The 15,075-nt window shown below is 46.4% G+C and overlaps 1 pseudogene across 1 annotated transcript; it reads right to left on the bottom strand.

Moving 5' to 3' along the window:
- Positions 1–8,679: 8,679 nt before the first annotated feature.
- On the bottom strand, positions 8,680–14,857 carry LOC147734779 (interferon-induced protein with tetratricopeptide repeats 5-like; annotated as a pseudogene). Its single transcript, XR_015307541.1, has 2 exons — positions 12,917–14,857; positions 8,680–12,861 (listed from the first exon to the last, which is right to left on the bottom strand). The product of XR_015307541.1 is annotated as an interferon-induced protein with tetratricopeptide repeats 5-like (transcript).
- Between the last annotated feature and the right edge of the window lie 218 nt (positions 14,858–15,075).

Here is a 15,075-nt window from a genome sequence, read left to right as displayed (position 1 = left end):
TTAGGGTCTTTGGTGAGTGAGAGGATCAGTTGAGTGTCGTCAGCGTAGGAGATGATGTTGAGATTGTGTTGGCGAGCGATGGCCGCAAGGGGGCTCATGTATACGTTGAAGAGGGTGGGGCTGAGTGACGATCCTTGTGGCATGCCGCAGATGACTTCAGAGGCCTCTGACTTGAATGGTGGGAGGCGGACTCTCTGTGTTCTTCCGGTGAGGAACGAGGTGATCCATTCCAGTGCTTTTCCTTGGATTCCGACGTTTCTGAGGCGTTGTAACAGGGTGCTATGACAGACTGTGTCGAAGGCTGCGGAGAGGTCAAGGAGGATGAGGGCGACTGTGTCTCCATTGTCCAGTAGAGTTCGAATGTCGTCTGTTGCTGCGATAAGTGCGGTCTCGTGCTGTGTTTGGCTCGGAAGCCGGACTGTGAGGAGTCGAGGGATTTGTTGGCTTCGAGGAAGGTTGCGAGCTGGTTGTTGACCGCTTTCTCGATGACTTTGGCCGGGAATGGAAGAAGCAAGATGGGGCGGTAGTTTTTGAGTTCGGTGGGGTCAGCTGTGGGTTTTTTCAGAAGGGCGCTGAGTTCTGCGTGTTTCCAGCTTTCCGGGAAGGTGGCGGAGTTGAGGGAGCAGTTGATGGCATCTCGGAGGTGTGGTGCTATGATAGAGTCGGCTTTGTTGAAGATGTGGTGAGGGCATGGGTCAGTTGGGGATCCTGAGTGGATGGAGTTCATCAGGCGGATGGTGTCCTCAGTGGAGATTGGGTTCCAGTCGTTGAGGATGTTCAAGGGGGGTGAAGGTCCTGCAGAAGGTTGGGTGGGTCGGTTGTCGAAGCTGTTGTGGATGTCTGCGATTTTGTGGTCCGCCTCCGTAGCAAGCTTCCTGGGGTCAGTCAGCTTACTATCTACTAGGTGCTGGCCCAGATCTGCAAAACATAGACTGGACAGGTGCTCTCATGCAATCCATTTGTAGAGCCCCCGAAAATCTGTTATGTTACTGCCCTGCACCCAGCCATCCAATGACCGACAAAACCCATCCACACATTCCATCCATGTGTTGCCATCAGATTTCTTCAAGGACCTAAACTGATCCCTGTACTTTTCTGCAGTGAGACCATACCTAGTGAGAAGGGCTTTCTTCATATCAGCATAGATGAGGTTAGACCCCTTACTCAAAGCTGTCAAAGTATCCCTGTCTTTCTCTGGAAACAGAGGCTACAATCCTGCTCCCCAATTCTCCTCAGGGACCCCATTCATATGTATCGCTGCCTCATAACCCTGAAACCACTTCTGTATGTCATCTCCATTTTTGAACTCTCTGCCCACATTTTTAGTGATATGTATGTTTCGGTCTATCTGCCTTGATGAGTTGCTGCCACCATCCGAGCCAGGCCTACTCTTCAGCTCCAGCTCTTTAAGACCTCGTTCATGTTCTAATAGCATTCTTTTCTCCTCCATGGCCAATCTAATCTTTTCTAGCTCCGTGGCCACTCTCCTTGCTTCCCGCCTGTCATCCAGCTCTTCTGGGGACAGGCCACTGCTGCCTGGTCGGAAGGGTTCCCCCGCTCCCAAAAGCACATCCATCCTGTGACTAGACACCCTCCTCCTCTCCACTAAGGTCACCAAGGTTGCCCACTTGCTTCTCTGGCTGCTACCCAGGTCCTCAGCACCTTTTGCAGCTCGTCCTTTCTAGTGAGGACTTCGATTTGGACTTTTAGGTTTTCAATTCCAATTTCAGTGTAGAGCTCCAACCTATCCTCCTCAAAGGCAATGTCCAAGGATGCAACTGATGATGCTATTGATTCCGGCATGATGAAGCAGAAAGTTCACCTGGCAAGATCATAAAAATCGGCCAAAAAGAAAACGGGTTAGTATGTGTTACGTAATGGTCTGCGATATGGTAGTAGTGCACACCAATCACTGTAAGTTAAGTGCAAATGCAAGTCCTATCCTCACCGCTGACAACCAATTTTAGAAATTGGGTTTTTGGTATGCTAGGGCGTGGGCCAAAGTCAGGCAAAAAACACCACTCTAGTCAGGATACACATCTAAAATAACCCCTGCTCACCCCCTTGGTGGCTTGGCACGAGCAGCCAGGCTTATCTTAGAGGCAGTGTGTAAAGCATTTACACATAACCAACAGTAACACAGTGTACGCACGCACTACAAAAGGACACCACACCAGTTTAGAAAAATATCCAATATTTTTATATAATAAAAACAAGACCAAAAATGATGAAAATCCACAATACTATACTTAAAAGTTCACAGTTCAAAAATATGGTGATTAAAAAGAGTCCCTTTTGTGGATAGCTCCGTCCGGGCTACCACTGCGTCGTGAACACACCAATCCCAAAAAATTCTGGTTGACCGCGGGTTCGCAGGCCAGCTACAGTGTCGGGAAGACCCTCAAACAGTACCTTTCAGAGATGTGGGCGGTGCGGCCCTTGAAGTCGCTCGTGTTGCAGGCTGAGCTCCTTTCTGAAGGGATCAGGAGCGCCAACAAGCGTCAGGTGCTGCGTAGCGAAGCGCAGCGGTGCGGCGTGCGGTGCCCCCAGGTCGCGGTGCAAGCAGCGGCTCGGTGGCGGCATTGACCAGGTATGCGGTGTGCAATGGAGGCAATGCTCGTCACGGTGCTAGTAGGTCACAGTGCAAGCAGCGGCATTGTAGTTGCTGAAACGCTGTCGTCGGCGGACCAAGACTACGTTGTGGGATGAGGGCGGTGTGTAGTGTAACTTACGAGCGGTGCCCCCGAACTACGGTGCAAGCAGCGGCATCAATTTCAGTCGGAAGTGGCGGATTCAGGAAGGCCGCAGCGTTGTCGTGTAGCGAGGTGGTGCAGAGTGCGGGCCCACAGGTCGCGGTGCGGGCAGCGTCTCAGTGATGGCGTGAGCAGGCGTCGTCGGTGAGACCAGGGTCATGGTGCGATGTTGCGACGGTGCCCTCTGCAGTGCCAAAGCATAGGTGTGAAGCAAGGCGTGTGGGGTTTGTTGCCCACAGGTCGCTGTGCGAGCAGCGGCATGGGGGCGGCACCGATGAGACCAAGGTTGCGGTGCGGCGGTGCCCTCTGCGGTACCTTCAGGACACGGGTTCGGCAGGGTCGTCGTGGATGCCGTCCAGTGGTGTTCTTAGAGTTGCAGCACAAAATACACAGTCCCCAGTGTTGTGGGTCGAAGAACCTGAAGTCTTTGCTGTTCCTGAGACTTCGGGAACAGGAGGCAAGCTCTACCTCAAGCCCTTGGAGAGTCTCACCAATTCGGTTGCAGAAAGTCCAGTCCATGCCTGTCACTGCCCAAGACAGAAGCAGCCACTGCAGGTCAGCCCAGCAAAGCGCGCAGCAAAGCATTGTTCCTTTTAGCAGCTTCTCTGGCTCTTCTTCTGTGCAGTCTTCTTGATCCAGATGAGTTCTAAAGTCCAGGGGTCTGGGACCCAGTATTATTACAGAAAAATTCTTTGATCTTCCTGGCAGAGAGTGTCTGTGTCCGGCCAGAACCAGTTGGGCCTCTTCTGGCATGAATTCCTGGTAGGAGTTCTAGACAGCTTTGTCAGAGGCAGACCAGGCCATTTGAGGTGCAAGGAAATCTCCTGCCTCTTCCCCCCATCGCAACCTAGTTCTATTTAGCCCTTTCCTGACCTACCTAGACTATTGGGAGCCACCCAGCTTCCTAGCCATCTATCGTCCAAAAACCATACAGGCAATCCCCATTCCAGCAGAGAAACACTGGATGACCGAGCAAAATAATACACACTTTCTAAAAGTGGCCTTTATGAACTCAGAATAAAAAGTGCATCCTCACTTAAGGCTGCGTCTTTAGACGCTGAGTTCAGGCATACCAAACTTCATTCGCTTATACCTTTTGCGCGCTACGTACGTGGGTGGCACAATCCGTGCTGCAGGCCCACGGGTAGCGGTGGACTCACTAGTCCCGGCACTTGCAGTGCCCTTTACTGAAGACTGACAAGTAAGTCACACATCCAATTGTAACACAATTTACCACAGGAGCACCAGCACATTACCACAGATCAGCAATGCGAAAAGCAAGCAGAAACATTATACCAGCAAAACAAGAGTCAAAACCAGGAGGGCGGAAAGCAAAAACTCAGGGGAAACACGCCAAAACCTGCCACGTCTAACACATACGTACACAGGAACAACAATACCCAACCCTACAACACAGCAATGGTTGAAAAACACAGGGGCATATTACAAACAACTAGCGATAATTACTGCTATGTTGGCTTAGCGGCAATATTTTTATCGCCGAGCTGCGGCGATTTTTATCGCTTAGGAACCTTGCTATTATCAAGGTTTATCTCCTAAGCGATAAAAATCGGCCGAAATGCATGAATATCGCTGAAAAGTCCGCGATATTCAGGCATTGCCAAGCTAATGCTCTTAGCCATGTTATCCACCTAACATTGGATAACATGGCTAAGAACTGCTCAGGAGCAGGTGTTAGCTTTTGGAGATATTCGCGCTTAGCGCGAATATCTCCAAAAGTTGGTAATAGGAGATAGCGATGTTAGCGACTGTTTCCAGTCGCTAACATCTTGGCACGCCCACTTTGCATGTCATTAGTGATAAATTTCACTGACATGCAAAGCGGGGCACAAGACGGTCGCTATCTCCTACTAGCTGTCGCTAACTAGTGGTAGCGACAGCTAGGTAATAGGGAGATAATTTTATCTCCACTTTCTTGGCTTTTAAAGCCAAAAAAGCGGAGATAAGCCCCCTTGATAATATGCCCCACAGTCTTTTCCTGTTTTGTTTGGATAGTGATTGTGATTCTAGGTTAGATAAGGTATGAGTAATAGTCATGAGTATATTAGAGGGTGTGTGTGAAGAGAGAGTGGTGGTAAAATGCATGGGGTTATGAAAATATATTGGTTTCAGAAGTATTTTTATTCTCAGGTTCATTTCCCAAAAGTAAAAAACAATACATCAACTAAAAATGTTTGGATTAAATTGTGTAATTGTATATATGTATTTTGTATATTTATGTTTTGTTGTTATTGAACAATCAAAGGAATATATTGGACAGCACTTTATATATAGCATGTATGTATTAATTGTATGTTTATTGTTACTGTGAAAAATAGTATGTACAAAAAATGATGAATTAAAGAAATGAAAGAGTAAATGGAAACAATCAACTACGAATAACATGATAATACTGCAAGGATGATGTTTTTTCTTTAGAACAGCTGTGAGTTAATTCTAGCTGTGTTAGGAGCAATACAGGTCTGATAGGACACCCTTCTTATTTCATTAGACTACTGCAACACACTCTACATCAGCATCTAAAACCAGCTCACGCTAAGACTCTAGACCATCCAAAACAACACTGTCAGACTCATCCTAGATGTCCCTAGAAGCGCCCACATCCCTCCCCACCTCGCTGAACGACACTGGCTACCCATCCAATTCAAAGCTATTCATCAACACCTACAAAGCTCTAAACAAACCAGGACCAGCATACTTCAACGGCTGACTCCAACTCTACAAACCCTATAGACAGTTCCGCTCCGCCTTTCTCTCCTTCACACGAATCCCCCGCGTCCGCAGAAGCAAGATAGCAGGTCACGCTTTCTTGGTCATTGCCGCAAAAAACTGGAATGACCACTGCACTTCGCAACTTCCAAAGGAAACTGAAGACCTGGCTGTTCATCTAAGAGCACTGCCAGGCCTCACTCCTGCTACAGGTGATAAGCCGCTCCTTTCAAATCTAAATAAAATAACATAACAATAGATGAAAGCCTCAATATTCCTATCCAATTCTGACCCATGCTTATTGCTCATGCCACCTCTAGCAACTTTAACCCCACTTTATTAACTCCCTTCTTCATGCCATCTACCTCCCCTGTGTTCTTGCCTTGGTGACCTGTACCTCGCCCCGTTCCCTTCAAAATACTGCTTATGACGGTAATACTCAAATTTCAGCCATTTCCTTACTCATAATCCTTCCTGCCCACACCATATACTTAATCTATGTGCTTCACATCTCTTCCTCCTCCTTTACCTCCCTAGCTGATGTTCCCCATCAATTGCATTACCTCACCACAGGCGCACCTCATACTTCTATCATTCTTTCTGTTACAGACACGCCACCGGACTCCACTGGACAGACCACAGCTGCGTCCACTTCAGCTTCAGAAGGACCACGCTCCATCACCACCCGCAACAGGTTCCCCGCAGAAGCTGGAACAAGATCACAGCCGACCAGATCGCCACATCCCTGAGCCTGAACCTTCCCGCCAGCTCAGCGAACCCCAACCAAGCCGCCAACAACCTCACAAGGTGGATCAGCAACTGGGCAGATGACCTCGCTCCACTGAAGACCCCCCGTCAGACCCGGCAACAAGAAAGCATCCTGGTTCACCGACGAACTTAAGAGCTCTAAGAAGAACTGCCGAGCCCTTGAGAAAGCCTGGCGCAGAGACCCGACACCAGACAACATGACCACCCTCAAGCTCGCCACTCGAAAACACCACCAGCTGATCCACACCACCAAGAAAACCGCATTCAAGGAACGACTAGACACCAACGCACACAACAGCAAGGAACTCTTCAACATCGTCAAAGAGCTCTAGAACCCTAGCGCCGGAAACAACGACATCACCCCATCGCAAGACCTCTGCAACTCGCTCGCCTCGTTCTTCCACAGCAAGATCGCAGATATACACAACAGTTTCAGCACACAGCCAACGCACCCTACGACCACACCAACGCCCCCCACCACCACCCTCCACACCTGGATCCCGATCAACACCGAAGACACCATCCGCACAATGAACTCCATCCACGCCGGATCACCAATCGACCCCTGCCCTCACCACGTCTTCAACAAAGCCGACTCCATCATCGCACCCCATCTCCGGGACATCATCAACGCCTCCTTCGACACCACCACCTTCCCAGAGAGCTGGAAGCACGCCGAACTCAGTGCCCTACTGAAGAAACCATCAGCGGACCCCACCGACCTAAAAAACTACCGCCCATCTCGCTCCTTCCTTTTCCTGCCAAAGTCATCGAGAAGACCGTCAACAGACAGCTGGCCGCCTTCCTCGAGACGAATGGATCCCTCGACCACTCGCAGTCCGGTTTCAGAGCCAACCACAGCACCGAGACTGCCCTCATCGCAGCCACAGACGACATCCGAGCCCTGCTCGACAATGGGGAAACAGCGGCACTCATCCTCCTGGACCTCTCCGCGGCGTTCGACACGGTCTGCCACCGCACCCTAGTGCAGCGCCTCAGCAACATCGGAATCCAGGAGAAGGCACTGGAGTGGATCATCTCCTTCCTCACCGGAAGAACCCAGATAGTCCGCCTCCCCCCCGTTCAGATCAGAGGCCACCGAAGTCATCTGCGGCGTACCACAAGGATCATCACTCAGCCCAACGCTGTTCAACATCTACATGAGCCCCCTCGCGGCCATCGCACGCCAACACAACCTCAACATCATCTCCTACGCCGACGACACCCAGCTGATCCTCTCCCTCACCAACGACCCAGCAACCGCCAGAACCAACCTACACGAAGGGATGAAAGACGTAGCCGACTGGATGATGAACAGCCGCCTGAAACTGAACTCAGATAAGATGGAAGTCCTCATCCTGGGATCATCACCCTCCGCCTGGGACGACTCCTGGTGGCCCCCTGCCCTGGGAAGCGCACCCAAACCAACGGACCATGCACACAACCTCTCTCTCGATGACCAGACAAGTCAACGCCGTCTCCTTGTCTTGCTTCAACATCCTACGCATGCTACGGAAGATCTTCCGGTGGATCCCCACCGAAAACAGGAAGACGGTCACCCAGGCGCTCGTCACCAGCCGACTGGACTACGGGAACTCCCTCTACGCCGGAACCACAGCCAAACTTCAGAAAAGACTCCAGCGCATTCAGAACGCCTCAGCACGACTCATCCTAGACATCCCCTGACACAGCCACATCTCCGAACACCTGCGAGACCTGCACTGGCTCCCCGTCAGCAAGAGAATCACGTTCCGACTCCTCACCCACACACACAAATCTCTCCACAACCAAGGCCCCAGATACCTCAATGACCGCCTGACCTTCTACACTCCAACACGCCAGCTACGATCGACCAACCACGCCCTCGCCACCGTTCCCCGCATCCGAAGAGCCACAACGGGAGGAAGATCCTTCTCCTACCTGGCGGCCAAGACGTGGAACTCCCTCCCCATCCACCTCCGCATGACCCAAGACCACCTCTCCTTCAGGAAGCAACTCAAGACCTGGCTGTTCGAGCAGTAGCGAACTCCCCCCCCCCCAAGCGCCTTGAGACCCTCCGGGTGAGTAGCGCGCTATACAAAAGCATTGATTGATTGATTGAGCATCTCCTCTTTGGTTCTGCAACCTCGCTGCACAGCTTGAACAGTCTTTAACCTGTGACTATTCCATTACTTTAGCAGCTGCTTCTTCCTAACATAATTCCGATTGCCAAACATCCCTCCCGGTTGTACCCAAAGACATCTTGCATTTGGTGATTTGTCTTAGTGCCCCCCTCCCTTGCTGAGGTAATACCAACAGACAATATGGACTCCCCGCATGATTACAGCACTCTCTACAGGGGAGAAATAAAACAGTCAAATAGGAAAGTAACAGAAAACAGTTGCTGTTTTAACATGCTTTGAAATAAGTGGACTACAATCGGGAAATGTCTTATTGTAGTGGTGTGTAGTTTATTAATCTAACACTCTTCAGTTATGGATTAACTTGTTTATGTTTTGTCTGTTTAATTGTGAGTCCTAATAGCAGACATATTATATTAAACTTTCAATACAATTTTGTTAACGATATTAGACCTCCTTCATCCTAAATCCGTTAGATCACCATTCTAAAACATTGTGTACGTATAAAATTGAAATCAGGAAAATACACAATAATCAAATACATGCTCTCATAGCTGTGGAGTTTCAAAACTTCCATTGTCTCAGTACAACTTTTTTGTTCTCAGAAATTGATTGAATTAATTTGAGTTTCCACATGTGTAATGTTTTCAATGCATCCCCTTGTATAATAATATAATTCGTGCTGCATATCTTTCAATGGCAAGTCATGTTCCTCCTACAACCTATTAATATTTTTTATATTTAATAATTTCTGTATATTTTATGTTGTAGCTGCGGTTCCCATACTTAAAGGAACCTGGCAATATACTCAGATTGGATTAAGCTGAAATAGTGATTGCATTTCTGACTCAAAGAATTCAAAGATTACTTCTGCTAACCTGTGACTGTCCCAGATTCGCTCAAGTTTTTACACGGGCAAACTTTTCACATAAAGACACTTTATTCTGAAAATGTCAAATTTTACTTATTTATTTATGTATCTCTACAGGGAACGTCATTTTTCCTGTGGAGATGAGATGAGATTTCTTGTACACGTCTGCCAATTTTGGGATGTCCCCTTCTCTTTCCACCCGGAAAACCTATTCACTCTTGTCCTCAATATTCAGGAAGGGGAGCTACCAGCATAGCACTTTTAAAAAGGTTGTGATTAGCAGAAACCCATACTTTTGTGGATGGTCACTGTCTTATGCAGGTGTGTCTTCAAGACTATCCCACTAACAAACCCCTGTAAACGAATTTGTTGATGCAGAAATTCTAGCACACTGGCTTGCTGGAAATTGTCTGCAATAACAAATATATTTACTTGTGCGAAATCACATACTGTGAACCTGTAATGAGGATTTGCACTCATAAATCAACCTGTTAGCGCGCCAAAGCACATCTTAGGTGCACAATTACGTTGTGTATTGGGCCCTTTGCTACTAGATCACACTAGATCACCTTCTCCATCAGACCAAATCTCATTGGTTTAGTATTTCAAAGAACATTTGTTCCGCTCTATTTATTCAAGGTTTTGGTTTTCTTATCCTAGGAAGCTTGCATTTAGAATTCGATTCCATGCACTCTGATCTGATGTGGCCATAGCTAACTCTAATGACTGCATGCTCACTACTTTTTGTTTCTATAAAATATCTCTTCCCTTCTAGATCCGCTGGAGAAGTTGTGATAGGTCCCTGGCCTCTTCTGTTCTGCCATTTCGCTCAAACCGTCGGACTATCTTTGACAGCTCAGATTCACATTTCTTTCCATACTTTGTTTCTCTAGACATTTTAAAACCCTTTGCAAATACATTGACTGCATCATTCGGCAAATGTTTCTTATAGAGTAGAAATTGCCCGAAGCTGGCATAAAAAGCTTGTTGACATTTCTCACTGGCAATAGGGAGTTCCCTCTCTAGATTATCATATATCTCTTGCTGGTAGGCCTCTTGGTTATTCTCTCCATACATTTCTGCTAAGCCAATTTTTGCATAAATACAAAATGGAGCCAATTGAATGGCACGTTTGTAAGCCTGGATCCCTGCTGCTATAATATTTTGTGATGGCAAAATGTGTGCATGTATATTCCATATTAGTTGTTTCTGGTAGAAGTAGCCCAGGTCTCTATGAAGAAGAAAATAACCTCTGTTCATGGAAATGGCTTGCTCTAGAATGTCACGGAATCTTTCAAAGTTTTGTGGTAGGAAAACGTGTGCCGCATTCCTTAGGACCTCAGGATCGCGACTGTTCTGCACCACATCTTCTGCGAGCTCTTGCGCTTGGCCAAAGTCTGAACCTTTAATCAGCTGAGCCAGGTAGGCCCTACACTCATAATTGATTGGCTCTTGGTGGATGACTTCCTTAAGTTTGGAAATAGCTTCTTCTTGCAGTTCTGGGCCTGCATCACAGCGTGTGGTCACTGCATAAAGTGCAATAGCCAGCCCAGCACTGAATTCCACATTTTTGGGGTTTTATGACAATGCTGCCTGGAAAGAGCTTGCTGCTCGCTCTCCGTATCGAAAACCAATTGCCATTAGGGACCAACCAATCATTCCACTAATATCAGGAATAGTTGGTGTAGATTGAGAGGGATGAGAAAGAAACTGACTAATCTTGTCAGATCTATCCAGGTACTGCTCTACCATTTCATAGTTACACAAATGATAGTAGATCCAGGCGTAGTTACCAGAGATGACCAACTTAGTCTCTATCAAGTTGATTTGTTGACCTTCTCCCAAAAGCTCTTCGGCAGTCCTAAGACTTTCAAGGGCTTCCTGGTACCTTCCTTCCCGCTGGTGTATATAGGCCTGGAGTGCGTAAAAGGTGGAACGGTTGTTGTAAGGCGTGTGTTGAATTCTGACGATGAGACCTTGCTTCATGTGTCCTATATCAATTTTGTCTTGCTCCTCAAGACTCCAGGTGAAGTGACACTGAAGCTTCTCCAGTCTCTCCTTTAAAGGCATGGTACTGCAATGAAAAATCATGGAGATTATGTTATACAACTCTCATTTTTTGGGAACAGTCAGCTGGACTTGACAGCTTTGCAGTGCTTCACTTCATTTTCACAACCTGTGTGTCGCATTCTTTTTGGCTTCAAGTATGTGAATGTTACTGTGTGTATGAGAGTGGGTGTTAAGAAGAAGGCTGGTTTCAGTTGCTTGGGGCAGTGGAAGGAGTGGCATTTTTAAACGGATGGAGGGGGGCAAACACCTGACACAGTTGTATGTTTCTAGTGAGGGGCATCAGTTAAAACGAATATGGCTTGGGGCACTCTACCTGAGAAAATGTAAGAACAAAGAAAAATATTAGCCAAATTGTGCATTTTACTTCACAACTACACAAATAAATTGACTAAACATGTGATTTCCATACAATAATAATATAACGTGAATGGAATATTACAAACAATCAAGCAAACTCAACTCTATCCAGGGGTGTTTGGAGGTTTACTTCCATGGGAGAGAAAAACATTGGTCCCCGTTAGAGTCTTTCACTACAAGGTATCCCAAAGACAGAGACCAAAACATAATGTGTATTTGCCAATTCTTACAATATATGAAGAATGAATGAAAGAATGACATGGCATTTATATTCAGCGCACAGAAAAAAAGTTACTTCTGGAAGAAAGTGTCTTCATGGTACGTTTCATGCAGCCTCATACATCCTTTTTTCCTACCCTGCCTACCCCTTGTACATCACCAGTCACATAGTTAAGTGATATTGCTCTCTATTGAGGGTGTTAAAATTAAGTTAGAGGGTGGACACTGTTTGTGAAACAATTATAGGCTGGAGTAGAGGGGGAATGTTGAGGAGACATAATAGTTGTGTGGTGGTGACATCTGGCAGTAGGAGGCGACTTGTTCAAGTGAGCCCCAGTTTCCCCCACTGCAGTCATACATGCTTCATGTCTTTTTTTAAGGCATTATCTTTATACAGATTGCAGACAAAGAACAGGAGTTAATACAAGGCATCCAATTGGCTTAGGACTTCCCACTGGCTGCTTATATCAATATTACTCTACTTGAAAGGGGAAAGATGGAAAAATGAAGTTACACAGAGCATGGAAATATGGGGTTTATGCATGATAGTATCCCTCAGATTAGACATCTTTTAGAGGCTCAGGAACCTAGGACTTAAATAGCAAACAAGCGAAGTATGTCTATAGCTTTATTTGTACATATGATGTGACAGAAATTGTAATCACAAATTTCACTTTTTGATAAAGTTTGATTCCTGACAAGCCACAAGTATGCCAAATGAGTCATTGTTTAATGAAGATGGTTCCTGCTCAGTGGGAATTCCAGATACACTGGTGCCATTTTTACATTCTAACCCCTCTGAACACCTATTAATATTTTGGTCCCTACAGAGACACTGATTAGTTTTTAACATCTTACATTCAAAAGACGCCTCTCATACAGGTGAGTAAAGATGTAAAACCCCACATGACCGAAAGCAGACTTAGCTATCTTCATACAGTTTGCTGTTGAATAGTAGGTGAAAAATTATGGACTGGAATGAGGACCGAGTGACTGACAATGGATACTTGCAAGCATTCCTACGTCACCTTTGTGTTTTCTTCAGTGTGATATACTAAGTGCTACAGCTATGCGGGGGCATGTATCCTATGCTCCTTGTGCAACTGAACTCAATCTATACCTCACTGAAGAGGTGCATCTAGGATACAACTGGAGTAATGTTACTTGTGCTGTTGTTCAGAAGGAATATGGGCTGATATTTTGGACTGGCTTGCTCCTATTGGAGCATGATCAATGCTAATTTGCACACAAGCAGTCCCAGTCTGAAGAGTTTCCCCTCAAATTGGAATTAACTCAAACTTAAGAATTAGGGCATTAGAAGTGACCATGTGGCATCCTAATCACTTCACAGAGGGGTCTGATTTAGAACCCAGGCAAGCCATAAGAATGTGCTGAAGTTGGGTCATCAGAAATGTTTACCACTCTGACACATTTACTCCCCCTCTGCACCACCATCTTAGCCATGGTGGTTTTGCTGAGATTTCAATTAGGGTGAATATTCAGAGAACAATAGCAAATGCATGTCTTCTGACAACTCAGACAGCCTCCTTGGCATTGACACTGGACCAATAGAGAGCAGAAATAGAGCAGACATCATCAACCTGCCATAAAGGTAAGTAAGGGCCACAGTAAATAGATAGAAGTAGGTGTTTTCATTGGATCAGGACACAGTAAAATGTTTTCATCCATTTGTAGAATGCAGCTGAAGGTTATTGACTCATTTATAGTACAATGCAGACTCAACAGCCACTGGGAAATAGACCCTTCATCTTCCACTATCACAGAACCCATCATGTGTTTCCTCCAACGTTGTTTCAAATTGCTGACAGTTTTTCTTAAGGTTCTGTCTGAATAGGACTGTGGAGGATCCTTGGTACTATGGCAGTTCAATCATCACAAAGATGCACTAGCTAAGCAGGCTGGGAGATGTTGGGGATAGGGGGAAGGAGAGTCATAAATGCAGAGAAGGTTAACTTCCAATTTGAAGGGTGAGGTAGAGTGCAGCTAGTCTGATGGGTGTTGTGGAGTAGATTTGAGGAAAAATTGAAAGAGGACAGGGATTGGATTGTGAAAGGATGAGTAAAAGGTGCTGAAGATAGTTGATTCTGATATGTGATAAAGAATAATAGGGGAGGAAGTCTGGGAGGAGGTGTCTGAGAAATGATTGATGAAAAACAGAGGGTGAGTTTCTCACAGATCTTGCTGGCATACTCACTCCCTCTGAGTCACGCCGGGTATGAAGATGATGTCTTACCCCTCATCCTTCATCAAAGTCCTGTCTGGAGATGCTCTCTCACCCCTACTCACAATTGTCAATGCCTTCTGCACACAAGGCATATTTCTGGCTCTCCAGACATACCAGACCCTCTTCCTTTTAAGGACATCTTCACTATACCCTGAAGACCCCACCAGCCTATGGCATATTACTAACCTTTCCTTCATCATCACTGCAAAAGCAGTCTATGTTCAACTCCATGATCATATCAACACCTACTGACCCTCTGCACAGCTACCAATCCTACTTCAGATAACACTGCAGCACAGAGATAGATACATTTCATATCAGAAACGTTCTGTAGATGTCAAAGAAAGATAACCCCTGCCCACACAAATTGCTCAGTGTCTCAGCCACCTTTCACACCTTCCTCCAGCTCACCCTCTGCCATGAATTCTCAAATGGGATTCGCTGGCAACTCACTTCAGTTGTTCTCCTCCAAATGTCAAATCAACTCCAGCTTATTCACATATATGCCTCTGGGTCCAAGAACCTCCCTGTCACCTGCTTAGTCCCCCCACAATTCATCTTATCCGTCATCTTCTTCAACCTCAACATGGAGCCCCTTAAACTCTATTCACCCATGAAAGGACCAACATTAAGCAAGATGCCAATGGCACACAACTCTACTGGAAAGTCTCCTCCCTCCAGACATTCAGCACCTCATGCACTGCTTGTATATCACCAAAAGCTTAATGTCTAGCATTTACTTGAAGTTGAACATCACCAAAACATAATTTCTATTATTTGTTAAGAACAAAAAGAAACAACTAGTCCGACCGTAGCTCAAAAACATGGACAATGACTTCACCCTCAAGGAAACAACATGAAGAAAAGCCGGACAGCTAGGTACCACCTATCTACACAAAAGTGGTTTCATAATTGCCATTCAAGCTCTTCTGTTGCGTCTTG

The sequence above is a fragment of the Lissotriton vulgaris genome, chromosome 1_2 (genome assembly GCF_964263255.1).
Source record: "Lissotriton vulgaris chromosome 1_2, aLisVul1.2, whole genome shotgun sequence".
NCBI classification, from domain to species: Eukaryota; Metazoa; Chordata; class Amphibia; order Caudata; family Salamandridae; genus Lissotriton; species Lissotriton vulgaris.
This window is presented reverse-complemented; position numbering and strand designations above follow the sequence as displayed.